This window comes from Scyliorhinus canicula, chromosome 20 (assembly GCF_902713615.1).
Source record: "Scyliorhinus canicula chromosome 20, sScyCan1.1, whole genome shotgun sequence".
In the NCBI taxonomy this organism is placed as follows: domain Eukaryota; kingdom Metazoa; phylum Chordata; class Chondrichthyes; order Carcharhiniformes; family Scyliorhinidae; genus Scyliorhinus; species Scyliorhinus canicula.
The window spans coordinates 22,010,363-22,026,129 of NC_052165.1; positions in this window are offsets into that span (position 1 = coordinate 22,010,363).

Consider the following 15,767-nt stretch of genomic DNA (forward strand, 5'->3'; position numbering starts at 1 on the left):
ATTCTCCAGACTAATCCTTTGATGCAGTTCATTACTTTTGCATGCTTACATTTTAGAATATTCATTGAAAAGTATTTCTCACACAGTCTACTTCATACAAAAATTCTTCACACCAGACAACATTGGAAAAATAATTCCAAGAATACTTGAAACACAGGAGGAGCATTTCAAGCTGTTGATAATTTTGACAACCGAATAGTATCAAGTAGCAAATTGTGCAGTGGTGGTGAGGATAGTTTTAGTGGTTAGAATGCCACTGTGGCACCTACCATGGGTGGCACAGTGGTTAGCACGCTGCCTCACAATGCTAGGGACTTGGGTTCAATTCTGCCCTTGGGCGACTGTCCATGTGGAGTTTGCACGTTCTCCCCCTATCTGTGTGGATTTCCTCCAGGTGCTCCGGTTTCCTCCCACAGTCTAAAGATGTGCAGATTATGGGGTTGGTCATGATAAACTTCCCTTGGTGTCCAAAGATGTGTAGGTTAGGTGAGTTTATGGGCATAGAGCTGGGAAGTGAGCCTAGGTAGAGTGCTCCTTCAAAAGTTCTGTACAGACGCAATGGGATGGATGACCTACTTTAGCACTTGTAGGGATTCTATGGTACAATATTCAGGTATGAGGAGGAGGTGTATCAGTGAGCACACCAGTAGGAAAAATGTTCCAGCTCACAAGACCTCTGCCCACGAATTAGTGGCCACGGGCGCAAATCCCCATCATGGTCACTAAATCTCACGAGAGGCCCAAAAACGGAATTTGCAGCCTTTAAAGATGATGCCCCAATCTTTGTGCAGCCAGCTGAACCGGCTCTATCAGTTGCCTAGCCGGCTCTATCAGGCCCCTCCCCACCAAAGAGATGACACAAATCCTATCCCTAGATTCTCTATGTACAGAGAAACTGGAGAGAAAACTCGGCTGTGCAGCTGGAGAGCTACACGATGGTTTTCCATCTGAAACAGGCTCTCTGACAAATTTTGGGATGATTCCACCATCATACTGTGGAAGTTAATGCGTGCAAAACACTGATCACTGATTAAATAAATCTGACTCTAAATTACTGGCATCGATTTTGAGAACATATAATGCATTTGGATAACGTTCCTCCACCTGCTGAATCATATATTTTTTAAAATGCGTTACTGCCTGCATTGTTACATCAGACAAAGTAATGTCATTCAACGTGCTCAGTGTTCCCTCACTATCTTATTAAGGAGCTAAAATTTATGATAAGAATTCTATTTCTGTGTCAATACATTCATAAGCCCTCACAGGCAGGTAGAGTAATTACCGTGAGGCAGGATTTCCATTTGAGCTTTATGATCTGCTACCAGAAATTCAGTAGGGGCTAAGCAGGTTTTGAAGTAACAGCATAAATGACTTCTCCAGGATCGCTGCCAATCTTCTGTTGAAGCAACCGCAGCAGTTTGGGAAACCCCTCCGGAAATGGCTGGCATATATATTTACCATACAGGAAAAATGTAAAATGCATTCTATGTCCAAATAGGCTCAGTAAAGTAGTTATTCCGTATGCAGTGTGATTAAGACAGTGATTGCTGTGTTTATACAAACCAAAAAGGCCCCAGGTTCAATTCCTGACCTGCGTTAAATTGGCTAATCTCATTTGGGATCTACAATTAGTCTCAATGGTCCTACATTATGGAGAGGAAAATTGTTCATGTTCTACTGTCTGCATTTTAAAAATTAATTCACAGGAGGTAGATATCGCTGACAAGCACTAGGTAGATATCGCTGACAAGCACTTATTGCCCAGCGTGGTTTCTTTTGTCAAGACAACGTGCTTGCCGCCCCCTCCCCCCCGCCCCCACCCCCCACCACCACCACCCCACCCAGTGGCGTGCAGAGGTCTGGTGATGCCCGGGGCAAATCTTGAGTGTATGCCCCAAAGACTCAAGTATAAGGCCTAATATGCTGAGAAATATTATGAGAAAGGAAAACATTTTGAATATATAAACACAGATGAAACATGAAATAAATGCTTTATTCGATTTTAATATAAATCAATCAAATTTATTAAGTTCTTTTCCCCAAATGATACCTCCTGTCACAAAACACCTGAACTACTTCACTTTTTACATCAGCTGTGAGAAATTCTTTTTCAATGCTTATTAAAGCCAGGTTGGTCAGTCGCTCCTGTGACATAGAAGACCTCAGATATGTTTTTATTAATTTCAGTTTTGAAAATGACCTTTCACAGCTTGCGACTGAAAATGCGATTGTAAGCAGTAATCTGTATGAAACACACAGCGTCGGAAAGACATCCCTCCCATACTGCAGTAAAGACTCCAGAGCATCTTTAGGATCAGGGGGAACTCTATTCCCTCCAGCTCGAAAGAGCATCACAAAATCAATAATTTTGTCATATAACTGAATTGCAACCACATCATTGTCATAATAATTTGCAAAGTCTGAACATTCCTTTTTTAATTTCTCTCTTTCTTGTTCATCTTCAATCACTCCTGAATTCAAGTTCAGAAGAAAAGAAAATCGGTCACTGAGTCTTTGAAGACGGACACTGCGGTCTTCAATTTCAGTTTTTAATCTGTTCACAATCTCTACCATTACTCTATTCATTTCTTCTTGTGCCGTCAGTACACTATCTATTGCTGACTCTCCAGGCATTATTCTTCTTCTCCTTGTTCGTGCAATTGGTATTCCCCAATTTTGACAATATTCATTGGCTAAATCTATTGCATTGTGGATAATTTCGTCATTCTTCAAATTCAAGATATGAATAAGTCCTCTCAGATCACAAGAAGCTTCATGGAACCCCATTTTCGGATCCTGCAAACGTTTTGAGACTTTATCCACTGATGATAAAACTGAGTACCAAAAATTTAATAAAGCTATAAACGGGAACTGTTGAATAGAGTTCAGTAGCGATCCTGCATCAGATTTAGTTTCCCTTGAAAATTCTCCTTCCAGCAGGTGTTGAAGGCTTGCAATAACGTTGTCACACTCTTCGTGGATTACTTGCACAGCATCATGGCTGGAACTCCATCTTGTGTCACACTGTCTTTTCACAGTCCGAGTGACAAATGATTTTAACACTCCCCAACGAGAAGTAGATGAAGAAAAAAAAGTAAAGAGTTTTTCTAGAATGCCAAAAAAATGTAACAACAACAGGTTGCACCTCACTTGCATGGACACAGGACAAATTGAGGCTGTGGTTCTCGCAGTTCACAAACACAGCTTTTGGGTTAACTTCAAGAATTTTTTGTTGAACACCTCCTCTCACTCCAGCCATAACTGCTGCGTTATCATATGCTTGACCACGACAGTCATTCATGGAAATTTTGTCTTCTTCCAATTTTTCCTGAATTTTATTTACCAGGCTGACTGCATCTTTCTTGGTGACTTGAAAAAATCCCAGAAATGTCTCCTTTATTTCTACTTTTCTGTTTTCATCAATATGAACGTAACGCAGAATTTCAGAAACCTGATCTTCATGGGCAATATCTGGAGTTGAATCCAGCATTATGCTAAAATATTTTGCGTCCTTAATTTCGGAAATTATATTTTTCTTGACAGTTTCACCAAGAAGATTGATTATTTCGTTTTGAATTCTGTTGGACAAGTAGGTGACACTTTTTGGTTTCTCTTTCCCTCTCTGCAAGTGTTTTGCTAAGATGTCATCATATTTGGCCAAAAGTCTGATTGTTGCTAGAAAGTTTCCTGTATTTTCACTGACTGTCTCCCCTGGCTCTGATAACCCAGATATTCCTTCTCCTCGATGTCCACGATAGGCCAGATTCTGTTTTGCCAGAAAGGATATAACCTCGACAATCCGTTCAGTTATAGCTTTCCATCTTTTCTTTTCAGCAGACATTTGCTGTTGAAGTTCAGCATCTATCGTAGTTGAATGATGGAGTCGAACTACGAGGTTCAGGTATTCCCTCATGTGAGCTCTATGAGAAGGGCTTTTTTCATGGTCAGGTATTGTTTGATTTAATTTTCTCCAAGTGGAGAAACCGTCTTCCTTTCCAAAGTTTAACACAGACGACAAATGCTCCTTTGAAAACAAAAAGCAAACAAAACAGTAGCATGCTTTCCGATATGGAGAGTATAACAACCATTTTCTCTCCACAATTTCTCCGTTTGTGGAAACTTTATCAAACCACTGTTTGGAAAATGATCTCCCATCCTTCTCAGCAAATGGACCACTTTTATTCTGATATCTTTCAGGGCCATGTTGTAATATTGTAATCTTCAAATGATCTGGAATCGGTTTCTTCAAACAGCCAAAATCGCTTCTTTGCAAAAATATGCAAAAATCTTCTTTATTTTCTTCACATGGATCATCATCCTGACAACGAGACTGAGGAGAGAGAGTATTATGTTCTGACCGAGCTGAATCCGTATCAGAAAAATCCTTCTCTGCACCCACATCATCTTTTACTTCTCCAGGTTCTCCTACTTCTTTACTTCTTTTTATCCATGCATCTAATGCCCCTCTTTGATGGGACTCTTCTTCGACTCTGGCCCTCTTTTTTTCCCTGTTCTGTGCTCCACTCGGTTGTACACGAAATACTCGTAACATTTCATTTTCTATCTCAAAAACCGTAAGACGCATGAGAAAATGGGAAGAAAATGGTAAACAATCGGTCAGTTGCAGACGGATAAACCATATTTCATTTCTTTGTTCCTTCGTATCAAATTATTTCACACTGATTCTCCACTGATAATTTTGTGCAATTTATATCATAGACTTGCAAATTAGTGGTATCTGTATTCGAATATTAGCATGTTAAGGAATAAATGTCTCCTATTCCGCGATTAAATGCCATAGCAGTCCTCTGATCATCCAGGCTTCACTCTTACTACATCCCACGTAAATATTTCATTGAATATCGCCAAAAAACCTATAAAAACCGTAGTTACACCTGTTCTAGAGCTATTCACTGACATGAGTAGGTAAAAGAACTAATCTAGATGCACAAAAAGCTGAAGAAAAGACGAGTTATGACTCGAGGAAACGCAGGAACGAACAGCCATGTCTGCTTGTTGCTTTTGATGGTTGCACCACGTACATCATCCGCATGCATGTGGGGGGATGGGGAGAAGGACCATTTTCTCTAGACAGAAAGGGTACACCATGTTAAAGGAATAAAGGGCTAACAACTGCCTCTGCAGTGTGGTGAGCCTCCAAAAATTGATTTATCACCGCTGAAATTTTAAAATTACTATCTTATTTCCTTCTCTGGGGCAGCACGGTGGCCTAGTGGTTAGCACAACCGCCTCACGGAACTGAGGTCCCAGGTTCGATCCCGGCTCTGGGTCAATGTCCGTGTGGAGTTTGCACATTCTCCCCGTGTCTGCGTTGGTTTCGCCCCCACAACCCAAAAAATGTGCAGAGTAGGTGGATTGGCCACGCTAAATTGCCCCTTAATTGAAAAAAATAATTGGGTAATCTAAATTTTTTTTAAAAAATTAAAAAAAAAAAAAAAAATTTTTTTTAAAAAAAATTTTTTTTTTTCCTTCTCTGTTTGGATGCCCCCATCCAATGGATGCCCGGGGCCAATGCACCGTCGGCCCCCCCCTCTGCACGCCACTGACCCCACCCCCCCATCCTCCCTGGAGTCCATGGTGAGGATACTCTCTTAATGCTGTTCGAAAGGGTGTTCCAGGATTTTGGTATAGTGATATTTTGATGAAGGAACTGTGACATATTTACAAGTCAGAATGGTGGATAACTTGCAGGGGAAGTTGGAAGTGGTAGTTATCCCATGTGCCTGTCACGCAGCATTTGTAGGCCAGTTAGGATGCTTGTCAGTGGGGACACCTGGGTTTCCATAATGGTAAAGCCGTTGAATATCAAGAGGAGGTGGCTGGACTCTTACTTGGAGATGGTCATTCTGTACTTGAGTGGCACAAATGTCATGCACCACTTATCAGGTCAAGTTTTTTTTTTCATTCTTTGATGGGATGTGGGCATCGCTGGTCAGGCCAGCATTTGTTGACCATCCCTAATAACCTTGAACTGGTTCAGAGGTTAGTTAAGAATCAACCACATTGTTGTGGGTCTGGAGTCACATGTAGGCCAGACTAGGAAAGGGTGACCGATTTCCTTCCCTAACGGACATAGTGAACCAGATGGGTTTTTACGACAATAATTTCATGGTCGTCATTAGACTTGTAATTCCAGAATTTTATTGAATTCAAATTTCATCATCTGCCATGCTGGGATTCGATCCCGGGTCCCCTGGAGGATCATACCACTGTGCCATCACCTCTCCTGAATCAAGGCCAGGCCTTGCAGCATGCTGACAGGGAGGATAGTGCAACCCCCCCCCCTCCAGTGGCATCAATTTTACTTGGTTTCCCAGAACTCACACAGTGCTTTGATGTTAAGGGCAGTAATTCTCACCTCACCTCTGGAATTCAGCTCTTTTTTCCATGTTTGGACCAGGGCTGTAATGGAAGCTGTGTGGCCCTGGCAGAACCCAATCTGCACATCAGGTGAGCTGATTATTGGTATCTACATGTCATTCAACAGCGCTGTTGATTACCTTTTCATCACTGCCCTGATTCAGAGTTGGTCAATGGGACAGCAATTTCCCGGATTGGATTTGTCCTGGCCATGCCATGTATTCCCCATGTGTGTGTTGCAGGGGGGCGTGGGGGGGGGGGGGGGGGGGGGGGGGGAGGGGGGGGGAGGGGGGGGGGGGGGAGGTGGGGGGGATCTCTGTGTCCATGGGGGATTCCTTGTTTTAATTTTTGGTGCAAGAGATTAGGCATCATTGAAAAAGGGCACCCTGATCTCTGGAAACTGATGTGACCCGCAGAGCGGGTTCTAAAAGAGGCCACCCCAACAGCGTGACAGTGTGGGATCTGCCTCCAGCATTTTTTTCTTGTGCTGGAAAATATGACAAGAAACATTGGCTGTGTATTGTGCATGCCACTTTTCTTGCCTGAGTCAGCCAAAAAAATGGAAAATTCCCCAGAATGTTTCCAATGTATTCCGAGAAAGGTTTGGACAGAATTCTTCCATCTGGGGCTAAGTTCTATGACAGGAATGGGAATGTGGAGTGTTTCCTGCTGTGGAGGCCAGTGGGAAACCACGCTATATCTTCAGCCTCAACCTCAGTAATTTTGTACCGAGGGGCTTTGCACCTTAATCCGTGGTGTGAGGCCCACCAACGTATATTGGTGCCATATTGAAAAGCCGCCCGACATGACCAAGTAGAAAGAAGATGGACAACCTGCAAAAGGAAGATTGTGAGGCTGGATGATGGACCCCCTCATGACACTGAACCTGGAAGATCCAGCTGCAGATGGTTCCCCCACTCACTGCTGTGGTGTTGTTGGCGACGTCCATTCTGAAAAACGGAGGCAGCCCCAGGCATTGTGCAGGTGAATCCTGACTTCTGAATGTCATGTTGTTCCAGACATGTTCTGGACCAGCATGTTTTTTCGCTGGTGTTGTGGTGGAGAATCACGGGAAGAATCCGGTCCAGCATTCATCTGCATCCCATTAGCAGGATGCAAATCAGTTTCATGCCGGCCTCCAGCTGGTTTTCCAATCCACCATGGCCGGCAGCTGTAGAAGGTCCCACAGTAAATTCAAGTTGCCATAATATCAAATTTTCACGACTGAATTCTACATCCCATGCACCCCCGCCCCCCGCTTCCCAAACCTGCATGCCGCCATTGAACCCGGTTAGTGGGGCAATGGGAAAATTCTGCCCTTAATCTTTTAACCACAAACTTTTGTCTTTTCCATTTAATATTTGATGATTGACTTCCAATATAGTTAAATATCCTTGGCAATTTCTTAATTCAGCCGATTCTGAGCACCTTTGTCAATAAAACTCTCCTTTTTCATGACTGCAATTGGGTGTCTGTTTGAAAAGACTTCCCCTTTTTTTCATCTATTTCCCTTGACAATCATGTTTCCCCAATACTGCCTCAGCTGTCATTACAAAATCAAGGTTTCCCATGCAAATTATGTCTCTATTTTGTCTCCAATACTTCAAAGTTCTTTATAAATGCTTAAACCCCGATCAATTCACCCCCTTCGACAAACTTTCTCCCCTCCCTTATTTTGTTCTTCATTAACGTTCTCCATAACTTTCTCTTCGATCTACCTGAAGGTGTGTCTCTCCATAAACTTTGCTCTTCAAGATCCAAGCTCACTCCGTTAGGCTACTATACCGCTTCACTGCAATTGATCTTAACTTCTCTCCATAATCCCTTGGATTTACCCTTTCCATCTAGTCAACTTGTTTAAAAACATTGTTTTCTTTGTGCCCCATAACCATCAGATCAGTGAATATTGAAAAAAAACACAGATGGATTTGAGAGCGCATCTGCAATGGAACCAACTTTATTTTCCTTTCGATTAAGTTATTGGAATGAAAACTGAGCGCGTTCTTCTTCAGATGCATAATTTCCTGACAATCGCTGGGGCGCAGAGCTGGATATATCTTCCCTGTTGTATGAGACCAGGCTCAAGATTCCAACGCTGTTTGAAGATTGGGAAATATAAATAACATGTGACAAGACTATTTACACAGTAAATCAACCTGTCCACTCTGAAAATGTTTCGAAGCATCCATGAAATAGTTTGCATTGTGAGCCCTACTCACTATTTTGCAGCGCCAAGTCAACGTATTTATAGCCCAATTGAAAATAAGAAAGGAGAAAGTTAAGATGACAGTGTGAATTTATGGATTTTGTAATCTGAACATTGCAGGCAACAAAACAAAGCTATTATAGTACCAAGACAACAAACACCAATCAGTCAAATACTGTTAGGAGTATGCAAACATTCCTCAGCACTAACCTTGCATTTATATTGGTCAGCAACAGCCAGGAGTGATCAAAGACCTCATATTTTCAACGTTAATTACCTACCCCATGACAAGGGTATAGTTAACTCAGTTAGTCCAATCTCATATGTCAATGTCCATTAAGTATGGATGGTGAATAAGATAAAGTTTAATTAGGGCTTTCTTATCTAACTGTACACTATGGTACAAAAGAAACCATTCAAACCTACATTTTGCAGCATAAACAAATTCCATTATAACCATTCTTTTCCTTCTGTACTTGCTAAATTAATGATCAGGGAAGAAGTTCAAAGAATGTTTTGCATGGGATCGAGAGCTCGAAGGGAAAAGCTGTGTACTTTAGTTCAACGGTAAAACTAGACAGGTTGTAACAATAGAATTTCTGCTCCATATATCCATTCAATGGCCCTGATGTTAAGGTGGAGTGCTAGCAGGGTGGGGGAGGAATGTGTGTGTGAACCCGAGGAAGGATACTTCAGTAAGTCGAAATCTCCAATTTCAACTTGGTTGCCCAATTAAGTTCTTTCTTCAGCTTTACATTTTGAAGCTTTGATGGGGAGTGGGGATGGGGTGGGGGACCCATGCGCACCCTCAAGCCTTGATCTGAAATTGACTATTTAAAAAAAGATACAAAAAAATGGAACTTGGAGGAAATAGAGGCTTCAGAAGGAGGCATTAAGGATTAATGATCATGGATTCAAGGTTGAACAAAGCAGTTATCTAGATTGAATGCTGCTTCCCTTTGATTTACTGCTGGGTTCAATTTGAAATTGGCGCAAGATAATTTGATCCAATAGGAGGACTAATCCGACTGCTGTCACAGATAGGTGTTTGGAGATGGTGAGGGAGATGCACAGCAGGAGCGCTGTACCCAAGCGTTGGCTGTGTGAGGAGGTTTCTTGGCCAAGCCAGTTCAGGGAAAGTTCAGTTGTACAGTTACTAATTTATCTATGTTATGTGGTATATAAAACTTTGTCCTGGCAATTATACTCCATCATACCCATCGCTCTTCACACCCATATACGTTTCAACAGTGGATAAAGGCAAATTACTGCGGATGCTGGAATCTGAAACTAAAAGAGAAAATGCTGGAAAATCTCAGCAGGTCTGGCAGCACCTGTGAGGAGTGAAAAGAGCTAATGTTTCGAGTCCAGATGACCCATTGTCAAAGCTCAGCTTTTCACATAGCTTATAACTCCTCCTTTCTCTCGCGCTCCAGTCAATGAGGTCACTGGAGTGGGCGGGGAATGGTGTTGTCGCAGCACCCAATGGAATTATTTGATTCCATATATGTGAAGGACGTCAGAAACCCCATAGGGGTCAATTTTCAGGTGTACGGAGCGCACATAGACGTTTCCATCTATGGGTCTGGCCAATACTGGCACTGAGGTGCCTCTGAATCTGGTCGATACCAGACAATACACTGTGGTGATATGATCTGCATACTCGTCTGCCATTGGGCCAGAACGTCGGCTTACCATTGGCCCTGGTCGGTCATGTGCCTCTCGACCGATTGGCCGAGAGGCTGAGTTAACCACGCCTCTATTAACGAGGTATAAATGGTCAGACGACTGACGATCGTCCCTTTCCATTGTAGACGATCGCAGAGCTGTGTTCTAGTCAATTAAAGCCAGACTTTGGTAAATCACTCGCCTCGCGTACAATTAATGGTACATCATACACAAAATAATATCCTTATTTGGTCAATGTCGAGCACCTCCAGTTCCAGTTTCCAGGACACGTCCAGTTTGCTGTTGTTCACCTCCGATCAATATCCGTATTTATTGGACCTGGCCGAATTCCCATCAGGCCTGGCATCTCAAGCTGTTGGGTGCTGCTCAATTTTGATTGTCCAATCATGTACTTGGCCTCACTTTTCAGGCTGTTGGCCATTTTGTCACAGTTTTTTTCTTACCCTGTAAAAGAAGGGAGTACAGAATGTAAGTGAGAAGGAAGGGATGGGAGGTGCCCAATCTCAAACTGTGCCGCACACAGACGTAGAGGATGGGCGTATGGAAATAAGTGCCATATGTGCCTCCGAGATAGATTCTCTGACAATAGAATTTAAAATATCTCTGACATACGTATGCTGACTTCATTCCAATGATTGAATGTGGGAAGACTGATGACTGGATTTTTCCGTTCGGATCCAGAAGTGCAAATCAAGCTAGTTCCCAAAGTCATGTTCCTGACTTTTAAAAGGCAGCGAATTTACAAGGAATTATCATCTTTCAGAGTCAGGAGTGGCTGAAATCATGGGCGGGATTCTCCGACCCCCCGCCGGGTCGGAGAATCGCCGGGGGCCGGCGTCAATCCCGCCCCCTCCATGTCCCGAAGTCTCCGGCACCGGAGATTCGCCGGGGGCGGGAATCGCACCGCACCGGTCGGCGGGCCCCCCACCGGCAATTCTCCGGCCCGCGATGGGCCGAAGTCCCGCCGCTGTCATGCTGGTCCCGCCGGCGTGGATCAAACCACCTACCCTACTGGCGGGACCAGGTGGCGCGAGCGGGCTCCGGGGTCCTGGGGGGGGGGGGGGGGCGCAGGGCGTTCTGAAGCACGATCGGGCCTGTGCCGTGGTGGTACTCTTTTCCTTCCGCCTTCGCCATGGCCTTCACGATGGCGGAGGCGGAAGTGACCCCCTCCCCTGCGCATGCGCGGGGATGACGTCAGCAGCCGATGACGCTCCGGCGCATGCGCGTACTTCCGCCGGCCGGCGAAGACCCTTCGGCCCTGGCTGGCGTGGCGCCAAAGGCCATTCCCGCCAGCCGGCGGAGCGCCAACCACTCTGGCGCGGGCCTAGCCCCTCAATGTTAGGGCTTGGCCCCTAAAGGTGCGGAGACGTCGGCACCTTTGGAGCGGCCCGATGCCGGAGTGGTTCACGCCACTCCATCACGCCGGGACCCCCCCCCACCCCCGCCGGGTAGGAGAGAATCCCGGCCCATAGCTGGCATCTCCGAAAGAAGGGCAGGAGCAGAAATGGAGGTGGATGTTGAAGCAGGCAGGTTAAAAGGTCCCCCTCCGTCCAGTTCTCTACCTGGTTGTTGTCACCCTGTGCCCGACATATCCCCTCCATACATCCCTCATATCCTCCATGACTCCATGTATTCTCCCCCTTACACCTCCTCCATGCACCCTATATATCCTTCAAACCCCCATGCCCCTTCCATTCCCCAATGCATCCTGCATTGCCACCTATCCAGTATCCTCTGAGTATAGAACTCACAAGCCAGATAATAAAACTGGAACATCTTTGAAATGTTCATTAAATAATTTTAAAAATCAATAATCCACTCAAACTCCATTTCCAAAAAGTGTTCATCTTAGAAGCTCATAAAACTGCCAAAAACAAGGCCGTTGAAACTCCTCTTTGGGAAGGAAAAGACGCTCTCCTCTTAAGTACTCATCGATCTGTTAAAATCAATAAATAACCATTCAAAAGCGTACTCAAAATATTTAATTCTATCAGCTGCTCATAAATCTGTCAATCAAACAAAGTGCACAGTCCCCTTCACAGCTGAGTCAACATCCCTGTTTAGCCAAATCCATTAGTGGGGTTTGGAATTTAGCCATGTTTTCAGACTAAGGTTCGATTGCACAAATAATAAACAGAAATTCAATACAATAGTGAGTGGGATTCTCCGTTTGCCAATGGTAAAATCACAAAACGCGATTGGACAGAGAATTGGTTCCAATGCTAAAATCACAGTGGGTGCCATTCCGATGCCAAATCGTGATTCTGCTTCACCTCAACAGTGGAGTGAATGCATACAGGAATGCACGTACAGTAAACATCATTGTGGCATTGTATGCACATCATTACAGGTCCCGACCCAGTATTCTCCATGGGGGCCTCCGTGATTATCGTTCTCTGATTGGCTGAGTTCCCGATGGCGCGGTTCACTTGTGCTTTCAAAAATCGTAAAAGAGGTGTGGTGGCTGATGAAGGAGAGAGAGAGGAGATAGGACACAGAGAGGAGCAATTGTGGGCTGCTGGGCCGACACCTGGTCAGGCTGGCTAGTGTGGGAGGGGGGGGGGGGGGGGGCTGCCAGGGCCGGGGAGGGGGGAAGGGGAGAACAGGCCGAGCGGTTGGGGTGATCCTGCCGACTGGACTGATGCGGTGCCCAGACATGGACCACCATTACTGCGGCCAGCTTGCTCCGCACCCACTGACCACACACCTTAGCCCTTGGTTCTGCAGTGACACTGGCTGTATGGGTGCCCCCAACCCCAACCCCACCACCCCACCCTCCATCACCTCCCCCTGCTACAACCACCCCACCCACCCAACCGCTACCCACCAGCGGCCCACCCAGGGCAACACCCATGGCATCATGGATGGGTGCCAGGGCCAGAGGCCCCCATGGTGCTGGCCACCAATGGGGCCAGGGGTTCAGGGATTGGGGGGTGGAGGGAGGAGGAACATGCAGGCGCAGAGTCTGTGATGCAAACTGTGGCCACTATGTAGCCCAGTGGACCTGGTTGGTATTGGGGGTATGCACCATACTAGCATGGCAGCCTTTCACCCCCTGCAGACAATGGATATTGAAATCCAACCAGCGGTGGTGGCCTTCCTGTTAGTCGCCGCAGCCCTGGGGGTTTCCCTGTCTGAGTGGGCATTGTTCGAGGAGTAGGAGGAAGCTGTAGCAGCGGAGCATGCAACAGCGGAACGGGCAGCAATGGAGCGTGCAGCAGTGGAGCGTGCAGCAGTGGAGCGTGCAGCAGTGGCGCATGCAGCAGTGCAGCGGGCAGCAGCGGAGTGGTCAGCAGCAGAGCATGCTGCAGAGGAACAGGTGGATGCTCCCAGGTTGAAGAGCTGGCTGCCCAACAGGCAAAGGAGGAGGAGGTGCCAAGAAGGCACCGCATGAGGCCTCGTGTGTACCGGCATTGCCTGTCATTCGAGGACCAGCCGGACATGGCATACTGTCGAAGACTCCGGCTGAGCAGGGAGACAGTGCAACATATCTGCCAGATTACGGCACATCTGGAACTGCGGGGGTATGGGGGAAGACACCCGCTCCCGGTGGTCGACAAGGTGACAGTCACCCTGAACGTTTACGCCACAGGGTTCTTCCAGGCACTGAGTGGGGACTTTTCTGGATCTCACAGACCTCGGTGCACAGTGGCATTGTATGCCCAGGCGGGTCAATACATCCACTTCAATGTAGACCGAGCCCACCCCAATGCCCAGGCAGCGGGGTTCGCTGCCATCATCAGGATGCCCTGGGTCCAGGGGTAATTCATGGGATGCATGTCCTCTTACGAGAACCTGTGGATGACAGGCCGCTCTGCACAAACCGAAAGGGGTTTCACTCGATGACAGTGCTGCTGATATGTGACCATCAGCTGCGCATCATCCATGCTGCGCCCAATACCCAGGTATTGTGCACGACGCCTTCAACCTGGCACACTCGGTGATTCCTGACATGTTTGAGTCCCCCCCCCACGGCTGAGGGGTTGGCTCCTGGGTGACGGGGGGGAATCTGCTGGCTCCTGGGTGACAGGGGTTATCCACTGTGGCCGTGGCTGGTGATGCCTATCTGGAGGCCACAGACCGATGAGGAGCTGCTAGAATGACACCCATGCAGCAAAATGGTCGGTGATCTAGCGCTGCTTCTGCCTCCTGAAGATGCGGTTCAAGTGGCTGGACTGCCCTGGAGGGGCTTCCAGTATGATGCTCAGAGGGTCGCTCGCATGGTGGCAGCCTGCTGCATCCTCCACAACATTGAACAGTAGAGGGGCAGTGTGTTGCAGGAGGAGGAGGAACGCCTGGCCTTATCTGATGCGGAGGGTGCAGGGGAGGGCAAGGCTGGGCAAGACATGGAGCCCAGGCAGGCAAGGGAGGCCGCACAGCGTGAGCACCAGGGCCAAGGTGGACAGGACGCTCCGGTTAGCTCCACGTTCACCGACTGGGGTGGGGTGGGGAGGGAGGAAACTGGCCAGAGGCGTCCCACACCCTCTTCTTCCTCCTACCCCCCCCTTCTTCCTCCTACCCCCCCCCCCCCCCCCCCACCAGTCACCCCCCCCCCCCCTCCCCCCCTTTCCCCGCCTGCAAATCCCTCCATGAGATATTTCTGCCGCACTACGGGTTGGGAGCCCTAGGTTGGCAGTAAAAGCGGTATGGTCCATGGGATGGAGGGTGATGGCAAACGGTCTGTGATGAGCTATGGTGCTCCATATCATTTGGCAATGTCTGACTCCTGCCCACGACAGCACTTTCCACCGTCCACCAGGGTGACCCCTGTATGCGAGCTGACCATTCCATCACATGGTCCCATCGAATCCGGGGTGGCGGTGGTGGGGATGGTTGGGACGGGAGGATGTGGAGCTCAAGTCACCCACAGGGTCCACCCATTCCTCCCAACATCCGCCCATTCCCACCCCACCCAACCCCCAGCCAGCCCAGCCCACCCCTCACACCCATAGACCAGATTGTAACGGTTGTAAGAGGTGTTTAATGTGAACAAATATTTACAGATATGTGCTCTTGCCCCTACAACTACAATGTGCCCTGTACCCATGTCAACTTAACTAATGTCTAACTTCCTGGCCTTACGGGCCTTAACCATAATGCTATGTCTCGGTGGTTCCCCGGATGGTACAACAGGGGTCGAGGCAGCCTGCTGTGATACCCGCCCTGGCGCCTGTGTCCCCAATGGCTGGCGTCTTCTGAGGCGACCGGGCCTGGCTGGGGCCCACAGCTTCTCGGGTGTCCCCGGTTGCGTGGTGCCGCCCTGTTCTGCCTGTTGCCCACCAGAGGCACCAGGGACAGGAGGGAGGGGTCTGTGGGGGGGGGGGTTTGTTCCGAGATGCTGCTCCAGTACCTCCCTGTGGGACTCCGGCACGCGGGCCCCATGACCTCCTCCTCCCTCAGGGTACCCGATGGCCCCGGGCTACACCACACGGGGTGGGGAGGGCGGGGGGGGGGGAAGAGAGAGGGGGTGAGGGGTTGCAAGCGGAGC